The following is a 5753-nucleotide window of genomic DNA, read 5'->3' as shown; positions in this document are numbered from 1 at the left end:
CAATTATTCCATGAAGTGGTAAAGCACCCATGGATCCTTTAATTAGATTAAACTAGTAGACTCGCTAGTTCCATGCACCGTGATAGATCATCATGAGTAATCAGTATATTGAGAATTATTCCATGAAGTAGTAAAGCACCCATAGATCCTTTAATTAGATTAAACTAGTAGACTTGCTAGTTCCATGCACTGTGAGGGATCATCATGAGTAATCAGTATATTGAGAATTATTCCATGAAGTAGTAAAACACCCATAGATCCTTTAATTAGATTAAACTAGTAGACTTGCTAGTTCCATGCACCGTGAGAGATCATCATGAGTAATCAGTATATTGAGAATTATTCCATGAAGGTGTAAAGCAACCATGTATCCTTTAATTGGATTAAACTAGTAGACTTGCTAGTTCCATGCACTGTGAGGGATCATCATGAGTAACCATTATATTGAGAATTATTCCATGAAGTGGTGTTGTATGGAAATACTCCGAAAACATGATAACAGCAGGAATGTAGCCAAACCGCCGTACAAGCATCGAAACGCCTAAGAGACATCAAAAGATCCCCTAATTGGAAATGTCAAAATTATAATACATCAATCTGGAAACTGATGAGTCAACACCGCCTATGGAAACCGCCAAGGAATTTGGGAGTAATTATATCTATCCACCCATCACCAAGCACTACCAAAAATAACTGAACTTACCATCACCCTAAGCCAGTACTTTTCCATGACATGTTACGGTGCTGACGGAGACAATATTACGCAATCCTAGCATCCAGCCACAATCTCGGCGCACCCCCTGTGACGTATCCAAAGACAGTGTTCCTTCCAATGGACTTACTCCTACAACATAGTATATGATACGAACATTATATACCCGTCCTCAGGCTATCCTAAATGCCTATAAAAGCTTGTGTTTTTTAATAGCTCAGCCTCTTTGGCAGTGACACTTACAGACGTGTAAGACTGAGCTTTAAGGGCAGACACAAGCTTGATGTTGGCGTAAGAGATTTATATTACTTAGTTCTTTCTCACTATTTGTTATCTTTCTCATATTCTAGAACTTTGTTACTGTATGTTAGGTTTTGGTTCATGAAATAAAGAGTGTTGCTATTTGCTAACAATCAACATCGGAGCTTAGCTAGTGTTAGGCTTGCACTAAAGATCTTGGTCAAGTCCCATAAATTGAACTCACACTTTAATCAATCATTGAACAAACCAGGCGGCTTGCCTACACTTAATCAACCATAGTAATATTAGTCTAGATTGGAGAAGAGCTAACAGTGATTAATCATTGATGTTATTGTGCTGTCAAGTAAGTCAAATACTTCGATAACACATATAACATTTTTGGTGGAGGTGCCTTTTCGGTCATCAACCTTTCACATAGCTAAGTGGGTAATCCCTGAACGCTTAAATCTTTCGTAATATTATTCATAGCGCTTACCATAGAACTGACATCTTCATCTTCATTCATATCTGGTTGCTTAAGCTATTTACAATACCTAATTTGATCGCTATATTCTACTGGGCAGGTAGATATTCACATATCTATTGTGGGACTCATTAAAAAGTCTATGTTAGCTGAGATCTAGTGACTTATCTAGGTGTATCGTTTAGCTAAAGCATAACCACATAGCTAGGCAAATAATCCCCTGACGCCTAGACCTTTCGTAATTCATACTTTCATAACGCGTAATTGCAGCCTATATTGGGATTGATCACCCACTTGCATACTACTTATAGGCTTGAGGATCCTAATCTATTTTAAGAAAATCTGAGGTCAGATTTACATTTGCCTAGGAGAAAACAATTATTTCATAATTTCTGACTGTTTCGGTTTGCAGGGAAATTATACATAAACAATTTAATAGCCGCGTGCCTTCACTTTACATTGCCATAGTGTCCATAATTTCTGACTGTTTCGGTTTGCAGGGAAATTACAATTACATAGCCGCGTGCCTTTCATAATTTCTGACTGTTTCGGTTTGCAGGGAAATTACAATTTTATAGCCGCGTGCCTTACTATAGTGCCTATAACTTTTGACTGTTTCGGTTTGCAGGAAAGTTATACATACATAGTTCACAGCTGAGCGCTGTTATCACTATACTATATGCTTTCTGACTGTTTCGCTCCAGGGCAAACATAGATCAGAACTTGATACACGTACAAATTCACAAATCTCATAGGACACTCACTACCTTGATCTACCTTTCTGACTGTTTCGGTTTGCAGGGAAAGTATAGATCTATTTATACATTGGCAACTTCTTTTGTATGTGCAATTCTGCAGATTCATCCAGTCACACGCTCACACTCATTCTATTAGTGACTGTAGATACACGGAGCTCTAGGTTATTACACCTAACATTTACATACGTATAAGGCCTAATAATAATAATACACCGGTTATAAAACAAGCTACATCAGCTTGACTCATAGACAAGCACACTAATATAGGAAGCTTAAACTTGAGTATATATACATACTTCATACAGATATTAATATAGTTTACAAACTATACCTAGCTTCCCAACCTATTCCTGGACAATACTGAAAACTGCTAGTCTATAACAGCAATCATCTACGTTCATATGCTAATTGCACTAATCCTGTATATATTATTACGCTGTTTACTGATATATAAACGTTACAGACTCATCCTTGCAGTTGAACTCCAACCATTTGGAAAACAACCCTCTCTATATAGAATAACTTTCTCGTTGACAGACATAATAGACTACCTAGTCTTTGTCACTTACTCAATACTCGTCTTAACATAATTACAATTAAAAAAAAAAAATTCTGTCAACTATATACATATAACAGTGCCTATATATATACTTTAGAGCACGATACTCGTAGGTTGCATGTTAACTAAGTTTGTTGTAGCGGACCAGAACCTACACAGCCTAGTCACACACCTAGGAGCCAAACCGGCAGTGATAAGAGAATATCCAAAAGGAGCAGCCAAAGCCGGCATTGAGCTACTCCCATAAACCGGATAGACTGACCCAAGGCACAACAACCCGACTACGAGATGGTGAAGAAGAGAGCTAAGAAAACAACTCCTGCGGTAAGGAGAGCACTGAGAAGCCAGATCATCCTCCAGGACCAGAGTCCACATGGTGAACAACTCAGCCCGGAAGATGTTGAAGCCCAGGAACAAAGCCCACAAGGTGAAAAACCAACCGTGGACGACTCCGGAAGCTACACAGGACCTGGTGTAGCACCGAGAACATCAAATGGAGATCTACTCTTCCCACCTCGGACGGGACCACCCATCATCAGCGTAGTGCCAAATTTCGATAACATAGAGCCATTCAAGGAAGGAGATAACTTCGAAGATTACATTGATCGATGGGAAATACTGATGGCTCAATACAACTACGACAACAGACGACTAGCACAAGCCCTACCTGCTAAACTTGTTGGACCAGCATGGGAGACCTACAGAAATGTTATAAAGCTGAACCCTAATTGCGCGAGGAGCTACAGCTCCTTAAAGAAGGAATTGATATCGGCTTTCCGAGTCGACCAACCACTCCGAGAGAAGAACCTATGGAACATCACCCAAGGGAAGAAGTCGATTAACGATTTCTATTCTGAGATCATGGCCGCAGGCCGATCAGTATTTAAAGACTTACCAGAAGTGAATCGCGATCAGGTAATAAAATCCGCATTCATAGGAGGCCTGAAGGAGAGTTATCAGAGATCGATCCTGAAACAAGAAAACATCACTTTACAAGAAGCTCTAAAGGAAGCAAGAAACCTAGAAGCTATAGATAAAGCAGTAACAAGAAATAAGACGATGAGTGTTAACCAAGTAGACACTGACTCCCTCGCACCATTGACAAGACAAGTACAAGGATTGACCATGATAGTAAACGATCAGGCAAGACAAATAGAAGAAAATGAAGCGGAATTTTTGAGAAGAGATGAGCCATCAAGGAACTACAGAGTAGAAGATTTTGAATATTACGAATAGCCACAGTTCTCACCTACACAAATGGAACAAAATTTTGGACTAAAACGGATTCTTTTTTCAAGAATTAACTCCACTCGGACTACGATTAAACAGACCAAGACTAGACGAAATTTCACGATAAATTTTTTAAACAACACGACACATATACCGGACATTTGACAAGGCTAAAGGAAGAAGTAAGAAAATGTTCACGAAAAGAGGAGTACATCATTCATCAACACGACTAACCATCCCATACCAATCATTTCTAGACAGCATAACTAGGAAGAATTTAACTCACCACATCAGAAATAACAGCGATCAGAATAAGGAACAACAGAGAAAGTAATGACATGCTTCAGATGGCATGCTTATCATTAGCTCGCTGTCTAAGAATGCTTACGGAATGCGAAAGTCAAACATCAAATAGACACCACGTGCAGTCAAGCGATACCGAAGATCCTATCATTAAACTAGCCAGCCAAACTAACAGCTCAAGACGATATACAAGCTCCGCCCATCCTCCAAATTCAACAGCTACGCAAGTTCCACAAGCAACTACCAGACAAGATCAAATATTATCCATTTGCAGTGCGCCTATAATCAACCCGAAGCCTGAACCAACAGACCATGACAGTAACGTATGTATGAGCTAAATTGTTGCCTCTTCGCTTGACAGACTGGTATTTGCCTAGTAGCACTTGCTATGACAATTTTTCATGCTCTAACGCTACTAGTAACTGTCCATTTATCACTAGTAACTTGTCATAATGCTCACCACATGCTAACATCTATATTTCCTTGACAGGTACAGCGTGCCGTATCATTTTCTAATCTCAGATAGTGGCTGATTGATTACCAAATTTGATCAAACACAGCATTCATGGTTCATTTAACCTTAAAAAAAAAAACTAGACGTAGCCACTATGGAATAAATGGCGTGTCTCACTCATGTAACAAAAATTGACTTTTGAATTTTTAGGATAGACTTTATTATGAAATAGACACGGCACATACCAGAAAACGAACTCGTTTAAAACTGTTAACTTTTATTGTGACTTTCTATTTTTTAGGATAAGACAGGTTAGTGATGAAAGGAGATGCTTGGACAATTTTTTCTTTTTATAGGTAGCTCCAGCAGTGGAAAGTGAAAATGTCTTACACACAACTGAGTCATGCATGTTATAACATTTATTTTGTGATTTTAGAATTTTAAAAAGACACGCCAGTTTTTGCTATAACGTTATGTGAAGTTTCTATTTCAAGATTTAGCTTTCTTCCTGACCATAAGACCAATGACTACCCTCCGCATACAACCACCCATACATACCGACATACGGGAGGACCCGTTTACTTTGCCAAGGGAGACGCAATACAAAAACCAGGACAATAATACGCGACACCGAAAGGACAATTGACACTCACCTGGACCACATGGCAAACTAACAACCATATACTTCTACTACTAACCTAAATCTTATTGCTTTGAGAAAATAAAAAAAAAAACAACTTTTATTTCCACTTTTAACATCTTTATGTTTTGGGATTCCATTCATGGTTTTGGTTTTACGAATTATTATATAATTTTTTTTTTAACTCAGGTACATGGGTTTTAAATATCTTTATTCTAACCACAATTTTATAACTTCATTTCATTTTATATATTCTGTTTATTTTACTACCGTTATGCCAACAGCAACGCTACCACGAAATACGACATGAGGACATATCGTTCTTTAACAACGGGAGAAATGTTGTATGGAAATACTCCGAAAACATGATAAC

At 38.3% G+C, this 5753-nt stretch overlaps 1 long non-coding RNA gene across 1 annotated transcript; it reads right to left on the bottom strand.

The window, feature by feature from the left end:
• Positions 1–481: 481 nt before the first annotated feature.
• On the bottom strand, positions 482–4425 carry LOC137387232 (uncharacterized). Its single transcript, XR_010977886.1, has 3 exons — positions 4270–4425; positions 3649–3722; positions 482–844 (listed from the first exon to the last, which is right to left on the bottom strand). It is a non-coding gene; the product is annotated as an uncharacterized lncRNA (long non-coding RNA).
• Between the last annotated feature and the right edge of the window lie 1328 nt (positions 4426–5753).

This window comes from Watersipora subatra, chromosome 2, assembly GCF_963576615.1.
Source record: "Watersipora subatra chromosome 2, tzWatSuba1.1, whole genome shotgun sequence".
Lineage (NCBI taxonomy): Eukaryota > Metazoa > Bryozoa > Gymnolaemata > Cheilostomatida > Watersiporidae > Watersipora > Watersipora subatra.
This window is presented reverse-complemented; position numbering and strand designations above follow the sequence as displayed.